At 40.1% G+C, this 15,000-nt stretch overlaps 1 protein-coding gene and 1 pseudogene across 1 annotated transcript in view; one reads left to right on the top strand and one right to left on the bottom strand.

Moving 5' to 3' along the window:
- LOC114574034 (NACHT, LRR and PYD domains-containing protein 12-like) overlaps window positions 1–4,159 on the top strand; it is a 46,955-nt pseudogene extending 42,796 nt beyond the window's left edge.
- The window catches only part of LOC114546103 (zinc finger protein 721-like), a 1,066,380-nt gene that overhangs the window by 759,386 nt on the left and 291,994 nt on the right, over window positions 1–15,000 (bottom strand). The window lies entirely within an intron of this gene.

Raw genomic sequence — 15,000 nt, 5'->3', positions numbered from 1 at the left:
ACACAATCCAGTCGCTGCTTCCTGAAACAGGAAGGAAAGCTGGCAAATAAATAAATAGCCGACGCTGTAGATGTTTAAATCACAACTCTTATTACAGGTTTTTTCGGTTGCTAAACGACAGTGGGCACAACTGGAGTCACATGTCCAAAACTCTAACTCCAGTCTGCACAGCAGTAGTTCATGTGGACCAAACTCTAGTTGGTTTCTCATCGCTTGAACACAGTTTTCTAAACTCTACACACTTATCCCATGACTTTAACCACAACCTGCACAACACTGTAGATTTACAGCACTTTGTTCAGATGCTAACACACTGCTGTCAACACTGTTAACCACACATTCAACACAGAATAGATCTCAGTCTGGTGCCTATCAAACACTGCTGATTGGGATTATAACTGAAAGCCTCACCAGGTGTCTAGTTTTAGACTAGTTAGTGAACATATATGGTATTTATACAGAGAAAGATCAGAAATACTTTTATTGTATACAAACACCAAATAAGAATGAAACAATTATACACTGTACTGTTTGAGAGAAACAGGTAAAAGATCAAAGATACCAACATGTCCAGGTAAGATGTCTGAGGTTATGTAAAAAAAGTGAAAAACACTATATCTTTACAATAGTAAAACTGTGTTCTTACTGTTTTTCAGAAAGCAATGGAGGTGAAAGCAATAGAAACACCACATGCATTAGTATTTAGAGATGATGAAGACATCCAATGTGATGAAGAAAACTTGCCACATGATGCTGGAGAGAGCAGGATTAGTCACATTATTCTCTGGTACTGTTACGTATGTACCTTTAGGTTTTTACCCAGTAATTCCATAAATTACTAGAGATAAAATTCTATATTGAAGAAAACTGCTGATTTTCATTATTCTTGTTTACCTTATGTAAATATTACTATACGTATATTATACAATCTATATCTTTTCCTTAAATAAACTATTGAGTAGTGTCAAGTCACTCAAATTGTTCAAACTGTAAAGATGAGAAAGTTAGTAATTTGTGTATTGGTGTTTGATGCTAGTGTTTTTACCCTCAGTGTGTTCTGAGTGACAGTGTGTGTGTGTGTGTGTGTGTGTGTGTGTGTTATCTCAGTGTGTGTGTGTGTGTGTGTTATCTCAGTGTGTGTGTGTGTGTTATCTCAGTGAGGATTGTGCTGAACTCTTTAGTTCAGGTGTCTGTAGGTAGAGCAGACTGGAGTCAGAGTTTTGGACATGTGACTCCAGTTGTGTTGTTTAGCAATCAGAAAAAACTGTAATATGACTTCCTCATCAGTCAGGACCGATATCTGACCATAATTACAACGGTGCTTTCCATAAACTGTCGTTGCTTCAGCCTATTATTTCAGTTGTAACCCTGGCAGTGGGAAGCCATCGTCAGAGCAAATAAAAAATATAAAAACATAATTCAAACTGACACACGGCTCAAGAAGCCGATATGTAATTCCCTCCCATTACAATATATATAGGCTATATTTCATAAAAATACCCATGTTAACCCCTCTCTCCCTCTCTCCCTCTCTCTCTCTCTCTCTCTCTCCCTCTCTCTCCTCTCTCTCTCTCTCTCTCTCCCCCTCTCTCCCTCTCCCCCTTTCTCTCCCCCTCTCTCTCTCTCTCTCCCCCTTTCTCTCCCCCCCTCTCTCTCTCCCCCCTCTCTCTCTCTCTCCCCTCTCTCTCTCCCTCTTTCCCCCCTCTCCCCTTTCTCTCCCCCCCTCTCTCTCTCTCTCTCTCTCTCCCCCTTTCTCTCCGCCTGATCTTCTTTAAGAACGGTGACGCCGTTATCAATCAACCTATTAATAGTGTTAAAGTGGTCAGTAGGCGGTGCTTTAACACTGAGTATTGATTGGTCAGTAGGCGGTGTTTTAACACTGAGTATTGATTGGTCAGTAGGCGGTGCTTTAACACTGAGTATTGATTGGTCAGTAGGCGGTGCTTTAACACTGAGTATTGATTGGTCAGTAGGCGGTGCTTTAACACTGAGTATTGATTGGTCAGTAGGTGGAGCTTTAACACTGAGTATTGATTGGTCAGTAGGCGGGGCTTTAACACTGAGTATTGATTGGTCAGCAGGCGGTGCTTTAACACTGAGTATTGATTGGTCAGTAGGCGGGGCTTTAACACTGAGTATTGATTGGTGATATTTATGATACATACATATATATATATATATATATATATATATATATATATATATATATATATATATATATATATATATATATATATATATATATATATATATATATATATATATATATATATATATATATATATATATATATATATACAGAGAGAGAGAGAGAGAGAGCTGGTCTCCTTCAACAGAGCACAACACAACACCATGGATAGATAGATAGAGAGAGATATATATATACAGAAAGAGAGAGAGATATATATACAGAGATACAGAGAGAAAGAGATCTGGTCTCCTTCAACAGAGCACAACACATCACCATGGATAGATAGATAGATAGATAGATAGATAGATAGATAGATAGATAGATAGATAGATAGAGAGATAGAGAGAGAGAGATACAGAGATACAGAGAGACAGAGAGAAAGAGATCTGGTCTCCTTCAACAGAGCACAACACATCACCATGGATAGATAGATAGATAGATATATATATATATATATATATATATATATATATATATATATATATATATATAGAGAGAGAGAGAGAGAGAGAGAGAGAGAGAGAGAGAGAGAGAGAGAGAGAGAGAGAGAGAGAGAGATCACCATGGGCCCAGATCACCCTGAATTCATCCACATCCTTCATCTCTTTATAATAATTAACATCAATCCGGATTCTGGCTTTCACCATCCGAGTAAACAGGAGATTTACATTAATATCAACAGGGTCATCCACCTTCCTCTTCCTGCTCACATACACCGCCATCTTTGATTGGCCCAGGATGAAATTCAACAGCTGACATTTATATTTAGCAATCTTACTATAGCTGAACCCTAGGATGAACATGTGTTTGGAGAAGACCTCCCCTACCTTACTGAACAGCTTCTCCAGCAGTAAGAACAACAGAGGCAGACACACACACAGACACACACACAGAGAGGGAGACACACACACACACACACACACACAGAGGGAGAGACACACACACACACAGGGAGACACACACACACACAGAGGGAGACACACACACACACACACACACAGAGACACACACAGAGATGGAGACAAACACACACACTCACACACACAGAGACACACATAAATCCACCATCAGCTGTGCTAGATGATAATCTGCTGCTGTGTTGTGTCTCCTTCTCTCCGTCAGATTCCTGTCAACTCACACTGGACACAAACACAGTGAACAGAAACCTCAAACTGTCTGACAACAACAGGAAGGTGACACGTGTGGAGGAGGATCAGCCATATCCTGATCATCCAGAGAGGTTTGACATCTGGTATCAGCTGCTGTGTAGAGATGGTCTGACTGGTCGCTGTTACTGGGAGGTTGAGACGAGAGGAGAGGTTCATATATCAGTGAGTTACAGAGGAATCAGGAGGAGAGGAGATGGTAATGACTGTTGGTTTGGATGGAATGATCAGTCCTGGAGTCTGATCTGCTCTGATGGTGGTTACTCTGTCCTTCACAATAACAGACCAACACACATCTCCTCCTCCCCCCCCTCTGGTAGAGTAGCAGTGTATGTGGACTGTCCTGCTGGCTCTCTGTCCTTCTACTCAGTTTCCTCTGACTCACTGATCCACCTCCACACCTTCAACACCACATTCACTCAGACTCTCTATCCTGGGTTTGGGTTCTGGTCTCCTGGTTCCTCAGTGTCTCTGAGTCCTCTGGAGGACGGAGAGTCTCCTCCTGTTTCTCACAGCTGATCAGTTGAGTCTGTACAGGATCACTCTTACACACATATTGGTGATGGGAACAAAGACCGTATATTTAGAATTTCTTTTCAGAATAAAAGTCGGAATATTTCAAGTAAAAAAGTTGAAATATTAAAAAAATGAATGAATGAATGATTTATTATTTCAAACATGTAAAAACAAAAACAGTTAAATAAAGAATAACAACATCAACATTCAATGGAAGGTATTTTATTTTGGATATACGGAAGCTGATTACCGCCAATAAATATTCATGAACATTATTATTTTTATATTATTCTCCTGTTTAACTCTGTCTGATGTAAGAATGCCAATAAAGTTGTTCAAACAAACTTTATTTATCTTCAAAGCTTTTTGAAATTCTCAAAATATTTAGATGGTTTGTCTTTTAATATTTAAATACTTGACACATTTATTTCAGAGAAAGCTCCAAACCCTCCCGCTGCACACTGTCTAATTTACAAAGAAAACTTTATCGATACAGAGCTGGATGAACGTTACATTTATTTTAATCTCCAAGAAGCAAAAACTAAATAACTCAGAGAATCAGATTGATCCTGAAGGCCTCTTCAGGGCCCCGAGCCACAGCTTGGACTGTCTCTGGTCCAGTTTAAATAAAGTTTTCTCTCCTCTTGTCTGTGTGTGTGTGTCTCTGTGTGTGTCTGTGATTGTGTGTCTGTGATTGTGTGTGTGTGTGTCTTTGTGATTGTGTGTGTGTGTGTGTGTGTGTGTGTGTGTGTGTGTGTGTGTGTGTGTGTGTGTGTCTCTATGTGTGTGTGTCTCTGTGTGTTTGTCTTTGTGTGTGTGTGTCTCTGTGTGTGTGACTGTGTGTGTCTTTGTGTGTGTGTGTGTGTGTCTCTGTGTGTGTCTTTGTGTGTCTGTATGTATGTGTGTGTCTTTGTGTGTGAGTGTCTGTCTGTGTGTGTGTCTCTATGCGTGTCTGTGTGTGTGTCTGTGTGTGTGTGTCTCTGTGTGTGTCTGTGTGTGTGTCTGTGTGTGTGTGTCTCTGTGTGTCTTTGTGTGTGTGTGTGTCTTTGTGTGTGTGTCTGTGTCTCTATGTGTGTGTGTGTCTGTCTATTTGTGTGTGTCTGTGTGTGTCTATGTGTGTGTGTGTGTGTGTGTGTGTGTCTTGTGTGTGTGTGTGTGTGTGTCTATGTGTCTGTGTGTGTGTGTGTGTGTGTGTGTCTATGTGTGTCTATGTGTGTGTGTGTGTGTGTCTATGTGTGTCTGTGTATGTGTGTGTGTAGGTGTGTCTGTGTGTCTGTGTGTGTGTGTCTATGTGTGTCTGTGTGTGTGTGTGTGTGTGTGTGTGTGTGTCTATGTGTGTCTATGTGTGTGTGTGTGTGTATGTGTGTCTATGTGTGTCTGTGTGTGTGTGTGTGTGTGTGTGTGTGTGTGTGTGTGTCTATGTGTGTCTGTGTGTGTGTGTGTGTGTGTGTGTGTGTATGTGTGTCTGTGTGTGTGTGTGTGTGTGTGTATGTGTGTCTGTGTGTGTGTGTGTGTGTCTATGTGTGTGTGTGTCTGTGTGTCTATGTGTGTCTGTGTGTGTGTGTGTGTGTGTGTGTGTCTATGTGTGTGTGTGTGTGTGTGTGTGTGTGTCTTGTGTGTATGTGTGTGTCTATGTGTGTCTATGTGTGTGTGTGTGTGTGTGTGTGTGTGTGTGTGTGTGTGTGTGTGTGTGTGTGTGTGTGTGTGTGTGTGTGTCTATGTCTGTGTGTGTGTGTGTTTCTGTGTGTGTGTGTGTGTGTTTGTCTATGTGTGTGTGTGTGTGTGTGTGTGTGTGTGTGTGTGTGTCTTTGTGTGTGTGTGTGTGTGTTAGTAACAAACATTTCTGGGACAGGATGCACCCAAAAGGAAAGAGATGAAAAGAGAGGAGAGAGCAGCTCAGTGTGTCGTAGGAAGGAAGGAACTTCCCCGGCAGTCTAGGATTATAACAGCATGACTAAGAGAGGCAGGTTAAAGAAAAGAAGAAGAAGAAAGGTAGGGTTTAGGAGAAGAACAGGGAAAGGCTTTAGTAACACAAACAAACGACAACAACACGGAAAATAAACGACAAAAACACGGAAAATAAACGACAAAAACATGCTTATGAAAACAATAAACGGTTGGGTTTAGGAGAAGAACAGGGAAAGGCTTTAGTAACACAAACAAACGACAAAAACACGGAAAATAAACGACAAAAACATGCTTATGAAAACAATAACCGGTTGGGTTTAGGAGAAGAACAGGGAAAGGCTTTAGTAACACAAATAAACGACAAAAACACGGAAAATAAATGACAAAAACACGGGAAAAAAACGACATAAACACGGAAAAAAACGACAAAAACACGCTTATGAAAACAATAACTGGTTCGGTTTAGGAGAAGAACAGGGAAAGGCTTTAGTAACACAAAGAAACGACAAGAACACGGAAAATAAATGACAAAAACATGCTTATGAAAACAATAACCGGTTGGGTTTAGGAAAGAAACATTGAGGAAGGATTAAAAACACAAACAGTTGAAGATCGCCACAGGCAGGAAGTGATGCGTCTCTCCTGGTGAGAGTCCTGTTTTACCCATCAGCCACCACAACCAACCTCTTTACACAGACCTACATCCCTTTATGCTGCTCACTACGGTGAAAACTCACTAGTAATGGAGGTCAATGGTGGTGAACTGCGTTGATAAACACGGTACAAAGTGATTCTGCGTCTTGATAACAGGCCTAAATGGCGTACGGATTGGCGTGTGGTACATACTCCACTTCATGAGATCAGTGTGCGGAGTTCAGTCCCTCACGGCAGCACTTTGGATGTATTTCAGAGAAAGCTACAAACCCTCCCGCTGTCTAACTTACAAAGAAAACTTTGATACAGAGCTGGATGAAGGTTACATTTATTTTAATCTCTGTGTGTGTGTGTGTGTGTGTGTGTGTGTGTGTGTGTGTGTGTGTGTGTGTGTGTGTGTGTGTGTGTGTATGTGTGTCTCTGTGTGTGTGTGTGTGTGTGTGTGTGTGTTTGTGTGTGTGTGTGTGTGTGTGTGAGTCCATCAAAACAGCGGAGGCAGCGTGATGTCACCGTAGAAACACCACGGTGAGAAGACCTGAGAGAGACAGACAGTTATCATACTGAACACACAGACAGACAGGTAGACAGACAGTTATCATACTGAACACACAGACAGACAGGTAGACAGACTGGTATCAGACTGAACACACAGACAGACAGACAGACAGACAGTTATCAAACTGAACACACAGACAGACAGTTATCATACTGAACACACAGACAGACAGACAGACAGACAGTTATCAAACTGAACACACAGACAGACAGTTACATACTGAACACACAGACAGACAGACAGACAGACAGTTATCATACTGAACACACAGACAGACAGGTAGACAGACAGTTATCATACTGAACACACAGACAGACAGACAGTTATCATACTGAACACACAGACAGACAGATACTGAACACACAGACAGACAGACAGTTATCATACTGAACACACAGACACACACACACACACACAGAAGAAGTACAGATACTTGTGTTAGAAAATACTCTGGTAAAAGTAGAAGTACTGATTTAACTTCTTTACTCAAGTAAAAGTAACAAAGTACAGGCTTGGAAATGTACTTTAAAGTATAAAAGTAAAAGTAGCCTTGTGAATGACAACCAGTTTTTATGCTAAGCTACCTGGAGCACACACACGTTACTAGAGTGGTAGCTGAGAAACTTCAGTGGACTCTTTATATGCCATTGGCTACATGTTAAATGGATGTCTGCCATTAGCCCTAAAACATGACACATATATGATTATTGTGACAGAGACTGGGACTCCAGGTTAATAAGATCCTGACTGAGTAGTAAGATATGAATTCACAGATCCAGTTTCTCTTTTTTAATCTTCCCCTTAACATTTAAAGGAATCTACATGTATGTGTGTGTGTGCTCAAATCTGGCTTCTGGAAAGAAAATAAAGGATTAAATATGAATTACTAAACAGACATTAATGAAGAAGTTCCCCATACTTTAAGAGCTACGCAGCCCATTGGCCAGGAGTCATATTCTTGATGCCTAAACATCTCTCTCAGATAAGGCCAAGGATGATTGGGAATGTCTTGCTGCTTGTCTGCTGAATCTCTGGGATCTCTCATGTCTCCATCCATACTACTAGTGCTAACGGTACCACCATCATGCTGCAACGATATGCCGAAAATTAATGCCGCCGAATCTGTTGAGTCGTCTTGTAGTGGTGCGTCAAGTATATTATCAATTAGATTGAATTCGGTATTGATGACGGGAAAAATAATAACGGTAACTCCAGTGAAATGATTTGAAACTTGTCAGTGAGGACTAGATTAGGACTGGATTTAAAGCTGATTCTGGTTTCTAACTTCACCCCCCCAGGTGTGTCTGTTAAAACATGACGGAGACAACTTCTCTCTTTTGATGCTTTAATCAGATCAAACGTGCAACCTAGCTAACAGGTGAAGAACACAAACAACTAAATCACTAGCTAACTTACTTTAAGTTTGTAAGAACTATAGACCAGTACACCAACAGGCTTACATTAACTGACTTACAGTTCTCAAGGACACACACACACCATCTAACTGGTTATCCTCCAGACAGATTGGGTCTTTTTCTTTTCTCTCATTTGTTTCTCCGTGTGGCTCGCGGTGTGAGGCGCGTGTCTGCTCTATTTTCTGACATGCACTCACAATCACTCCTGATAGACGAGCTGTTGGACAAAACTAAAGGAACGAGCACATTTTATAAAATGTACCGATATTAGTGTTAAAATGTAAGGAGTAGAAAGTACCGATATTAGTGTTAAAATGTAAGGAGTAAAAGTACCGATATTAGTGTTAAAATGTAAGGAGTAAAAGTACCGATATTAGTGTTAAAATGTAAGGAATAGAAAGTACCGATATTAGTGTTAAAATGTAAGGAGTAGAAAGTACCGATATTCATGTTAAAATGTAAGGAGTAAAAGTACCGATATTCATGTTAAAATGTAAGGAGTAGAAAGTACCGATATTAGTGTTAAAATGTAAGGAGTAGAAAGTACCGATATTCATGTTAAAATGTAAGGAGTAGAAAGTACCGATATTCATGTTAAAATGTAAGGAGTAGAAAGTACCGATATTAGTGTTTAAATGTAAGGAGTAGAAAGTACCAATATTCATGTTAAAATGTAAGGAGTAGAAAGTACCGATATTCATGTTAAAATGTAAGGAGTAGAAAGTACAGATATTCATGTTAAAATGTAAGGAGTAGAAAGTACCGATATTAGTGTTAAAATGAAAGGAGTAGAAAGTACCGATATTCGTGTTAAAATGTAAGGAGTAGAAAGTACAGATATTCATGTTAAAATGTAAGGAGTAGAAAGTACCGATATTAGTGTTAAAATGAAAGGAGTAGAAAGTACTGATATTCATGTTAAAATGTAAGGAGTAGAAAGTACCGATATTAGTGTTAAAATGTAAGGAGTAGAAAGTACCGATATTAGTGTTAAAATGTAAGGAGTAGAAAGTACCGATATTAGTGTTAAAATGTAAGGAGTAGAAAGTACCGATATTAGTGTTAAAATGTAAGGAGTAGAAAGTACCGATATTAGTGTTAAAATGAAAGAAGTAGAAAGTACCGATATTCATGTTAAAATGTAAGGAGTAGAAAGTACCGATATTCATGTTAAAATGTAAGGAGTAGAAAGTACCAATATTCATGTTAAAATGTAAGGAGTGGAAATTACCGATATTAGTGTTAAAATGAAAGGAGTAGAAAGTACCGATATTAGTGTTAAAATGAAAGGAGTAGAAAGTACCGATATTCGTGTTAAAATGTAAGGAGTTGAAAGTACCGATATTCATGTTAAAATGTAAGGAGTAGAAAGTACCGATATTAGTGTTAAAATGTAAGGAGTAGAAAGTACCGATATTCATGTTAAAATGTAAGGAGTAGAAAGTACCGATATTAGTGTTAAAATGTAAGGAGTAGAAAGTACCGATATTAGTGTTAAAATGTAAGGAGTAGAAAGTACCGATATTCATGTTAAAATGTAAGGAGTGGAAAGTACCGATATTCATGTTAAAATGTAAGGAGTAGAAAGTACCGATATTCATGTTAAAATGTAAGGAGTAGAAAGTACCGATATTCATGTTAAAATGTAAGGAGTAGAAAGTACCGATATTAGTGTTAAAATGTAAGGAGTAGAAAGTACCGATATTAGTGTTAAAATGTAAGGAGAAGAAAGTACCGATATTCATGTTAAAATGTAAGGAGTAGAAAGTACCGATATTAGTGTTAAAATGTAAGGAGTAAAAACCGATATTAGTGTTAAAATGTAAGCAGTAGAAAGTACCGATATTCATGTTAAAATGTAAGGAGTAGAAAGTACCGATATTCATGTTAAAATGTAAGGAGTAGAAAGTACCGATATTCATGTTAAAATGTAAGGAGTAGAAAGTACCGATATTAGTGTTAAAATGTAAGCAGTAGAAAGTACCGATATTCATGTTAAAATGTAAGGAGTAGAAAGTACCGATATTCATGTTAAAATGTAAGGAGAAGAAAGTACCGATATTCATGTTAAAATGTAAGGAGTAGAAAGTACCGATATTAGTGTTAAAATGTAAGGAGTAGAAAGTACCGATATTCATGTTAAAATGTAAGGAGTAGAAAGTACCGATATTAGTGTTAAAATGTAAGGAGTAGAAAGTACCGATATTCGTGTTAAAATGTAAGGAGTAGAAAGTACCAATATTCATGTTAAAATGTAAGGAGTAGAAAGTACCGATATTCATGTTAAAATGTAAGGAGTAGAAAGTACCGATATTCATGTTAAAATGTAAGGAGTAGAAAGTACCGATATTCATGTTAAAATGTAAGGAGTAGAAAGTACCGATATTCGTGTTAAAATGTAAGGAGTAGAAAGTACCGATATTCATGTTAAAATGTAAGGAGTAGAAAGTACCGATATTCATGTTAAAATGTAAGGAGTAAAAGTAAAAAGTCGCCACAAAAATAAATAGTAAAGTAAAGTAAAAACATCTGAAAAATCTACTTGAGTACTGTAACAAAGTATTTGTACTTCGTTACTTCCCATCTCTGTCATACTGAACACACAGACAGACAGACAGACAGGTAGACACACAGACAGACAGACACACAGGCAGGTAGACAGGCAGACAGAAAGACAGACAGGCAGACAGACAGACAGGCAGGTAGACAGGCAGACAGACAGGCAGGTAGACAGACATACACACAGACAGGCAGACAGACAGACAGTTGTTGTGTTTCTGTGTTAACCCTTTGTTAGCCCTGATAGAACCAGACTCCATCCACTAAATCAGGGTTTTAAAACTTGTTTGCTTGTCATCTTACAACAGACCTAATAAAGTTTCAATTCAGACTTTTAACTAAATCTGCATCATGATGTTGTTTGTTCACCAAACTGTTTATCTGTTTGTTGGAATTAAAAATCAGTGAATTCTTTAAATAGCGCTGGAAGTCATCATATTCATGAGGAGCCTACAGCTCTACACCGGCACCAGTAAACACACATGATCCTGAAAACTAACTCACACCATGTAGGCAACGCTACTATGTGTGTGTGTGTGTGTTACCTAGTGTGTAGGTGTAGGCCAGCTTCTGATTGGTGGAGACGTGCAGGCAGCGTGGAACCATCGAGCTGCTGTCAGTGTGGAGGGGGAGCATCAACACTGCGACACACAGCAGGGCCAGTAGCACACACAGCAGCCACTGAGACACACTGGGACGCACAGCTACACACACTACACACACTACACACACACACACACACACAGAGACACACACACAGACACATACACACACACACACACACAGAGAGAGAGACACACACAAACAGAGAGAGACACACACACACACACACACACACACACACACACACACACACACACACACACAGACACACACACACACACACACACACACACACACACACACACACACACACACACACACACACACACACACACACACACACACACACACACACACACACACACACACAGAGAGAGAGAGACACACAAACAGAACAGAGAGACACACACACACACACACACACACACACACACACACACACACACACACACACACACACACACACACAGACACACACACACACACACACACAGAGAGAGAGAGACACACACAAACAGAGAGAGAGACACACACACACACACACACACACACACACACACACACACACACACACACACACACACACACACACACACAGAGACACACAGAGACACACCATCATGTCTTCAGTCCTTTTAGACATGTGGATGTAGAGTCTTGTGGCTCTTCAGTGATCTTTCTGAAACTTCTCTTTGACCCGTTTTACTTCCTCATTGTTGATTGGTGGAGCCCGTTCTGTTCTGAATGTTGATTGGTGGAGCCCGTTCTGTTCTGAATGTTGATTGGTGGAGCCCGTTCTGTTCTGAATGTTGATTGGTGGAGCCCGTTCTGTTCTGAATGTTGATTGGTGGAGCCCGTTCTGTTCTGAATGTTGATTGGTGGAGCCCGTTCTGTTCTGAATGTTGATTGGTGGAGCCCGTTCTGTTCTGAATGTTGATTGGTGGAGCCCCGTTCTGTTCTGAATGTTGATTGGTGGAGCCCGTTCTGTTCGTTCTGTTCTGAATGTTGATTGGTGGAGCCCGTTCTGTTCGTTCTGTTCTGAATGTTGATTGGTGGAGCCCGTTCTGTTCTGAATGTTGATTGGTGGAGCCCGTTCTGTTCTGAATGTTGATTGGTGGAGCCCGTTCTGTTCTGAATGTTGATTGGTGGAGCCCGTTCTGTTCTGAATCTTCTCTTGAGTTGGCTGTGCCAGGTATGCTGCTTGTTCCTAACAGATATCATGAAAGGTAATTATGCATACTTCTGTTAATCTGTTAAAATGAGAGACCAAAGGAGAGCTACTTACATAACCATTCCCGTGTAGATCCCTTAAGAAAGGCTTCTTCACAATCAACTGGAGCCCGTTACCAGGAAATGAGTCGGGGGAAGACCTGACCTTCATCAGGTAAATTCAGGGAATTTACCTGATGAAGGTCTGGGACCGAAACGTTGTATTTTCTAAAATGGTTTGACTAAAACTATATTGAGTTCTCTTTGGACTAAAACTAGCCGAAAGAAAAGAAAAAGAAACACAGCTACTTTTAAACATCACCAAAGACCTATTTTACACAGCTGCATGTACCGGTTAATATTAGTGGAATATTCACGTTCATTAACAGCTTAAGGCAGAATATTGTCTTTTTCAGAATGAGGGCAAAAACCGGAACCATATGTGCGTGTAGATGGAGTCACTGAGCGATCCAGTTGTTCACGAGAAAGATTACTACTCACCAGGGAGGGGTGGAGCCAGCAGCTGATTGGACAGCAGCTGCAGGTGCTCCAGGGTGATGTCACGGATAGCACGTATGTGGAAGAGACGAGTGAAGGTGTGGGGACTCTTCGGGGCAAAGATGTTGAGCAGGGCCATACGACAGTAGAACCGAGCCAGCGCACTCTCACAGCGAAGCAGTTCCCTTAAAGCAAAGCAGGTAAAAACTGATTTGATACATTTGGAGGGCTGGAGCAGAATGCATTTACATGATGCTTCTCCCTGTTAGCTGTATAGGCTACCTGTGAATCTGAATGTTGCTGCTGTCCAGTGAGACTAAGCCGTTAGCCGCAGTCCGTCGAGATCCAGCAGGCAGACGCTCCGGCATCTCAATAGGATACCAATACCTCACCAGCACCACGCCGTGCAGACCAAAGGTCTTTAACATGCCCCGGATAGCAAACCTGGCCAGGGCTGTCCCTCCTGTGGTGCTGTTGGTGCTGTTGCTGTAGGAGAGCGGAGTGAGAAATGTTAAATAGTTTGCAGAGACCCAAAGACGAGTTTGATGCGTCAAATACAGAGCTTACTTTAAATGAACCCTGAAATGATCTCATTTAAAAGTGTGTAGGGATGTAGGTGAACGGTACCTTTGCGAACTTGGTCCTATATAAAAGAGACTTCAGATACAGTATTAGGGGACCACTAAGGTCTATATAAAAGAGACTTCAGATACAGTATTAGGGGACCACTAAGGTCTATATAAAAGAGACTTCAGATACAGTATTAGGGGACCACTAAGGTCTATATAAAAGAGACTTCAGATACAGTATTAGGGGACCACTAAGGTCTATATAAAAGAGACTTCAGATACAGTATTAGGGGACCACTAAGGTCTATATAAAAAAGACTTCAGATACAGTATTAGGGGACCACTAAGGTCTATATAAAAGAGACTTCAGATACAGTATTAGGGGACCACTAAGGTCTATATAAAAGAGACTTCAGATACAGTATTAGGGGACCACTAAGGTCTATATAAAAGAGACTTCAGATACAGTATTAGGGGACCACTAAGGTCTATATAAAAGAGACTTCAGATACAGTATTAGGGGACCACTAAGGTCTATATAAAAGAGACTTCAGATACAGTATTAGGGGACCACTAAGGTCTATATAAAGAGACTTCAGATACAGTATTAGGGGACCACTAAGGTCTATATAAAAGAGACTTCAGATACAGTATTAGAGGACCACTAAGGTCTATATAAAAAGATACTTCAGATACAGTATTAGGGGACCACTAAGGTCTATATAAAAGAGACTTCAGATACAGTATTAGGGGACCACTAAGGTCTATATAAAAGAGACTTCAGATACAGTATTAGGGGACCACTAAGGTCTATATAAAAGAGACTTCAGATACAGTATTAGGGGACCACTAAGGTCTATATAAAAGAGACTTCAGATACAGTATTAGGGGACCACTAAGGTCTATATAAAAGAGACTTCAGATACAGAATTAGGGGACCACTAAGGTCTATATAAAAGAGACTTCAGATACAGTATTGGGGACCACTAAGGTCTATATAAAAGATACTTCAGATACAGTATTAGGGGACCACTAAGGTCTATATAAAAGAGACTTCAGATACAGTATTAGGGGACCACTAAGGTCTATATAAAAGAGACTTCAGATACAGTATTGAGGGACCACTAAGGTCTATATAAAGAGACTTCAGATAAAG

The sequence above is a fragment of the Perca flavescens genome, chromosome 19, assembly GCF_004354835.1.
Source record: "Perca flavescens isolate YP-PL-M2 chromosome 19, PFLA_1.0, whole genome shotgun sequence".
Classification (NCBI taxonomy): Eukaryota; Metazoa; Chordata; class Actinopteri; order Perciformes; family Percidae; genus Perca; species Perca flavescens.
Note: the sequence above shows the minus strand (reverse complement) of the source record. Positions and strands in the feature narration are given on the sequence as shown.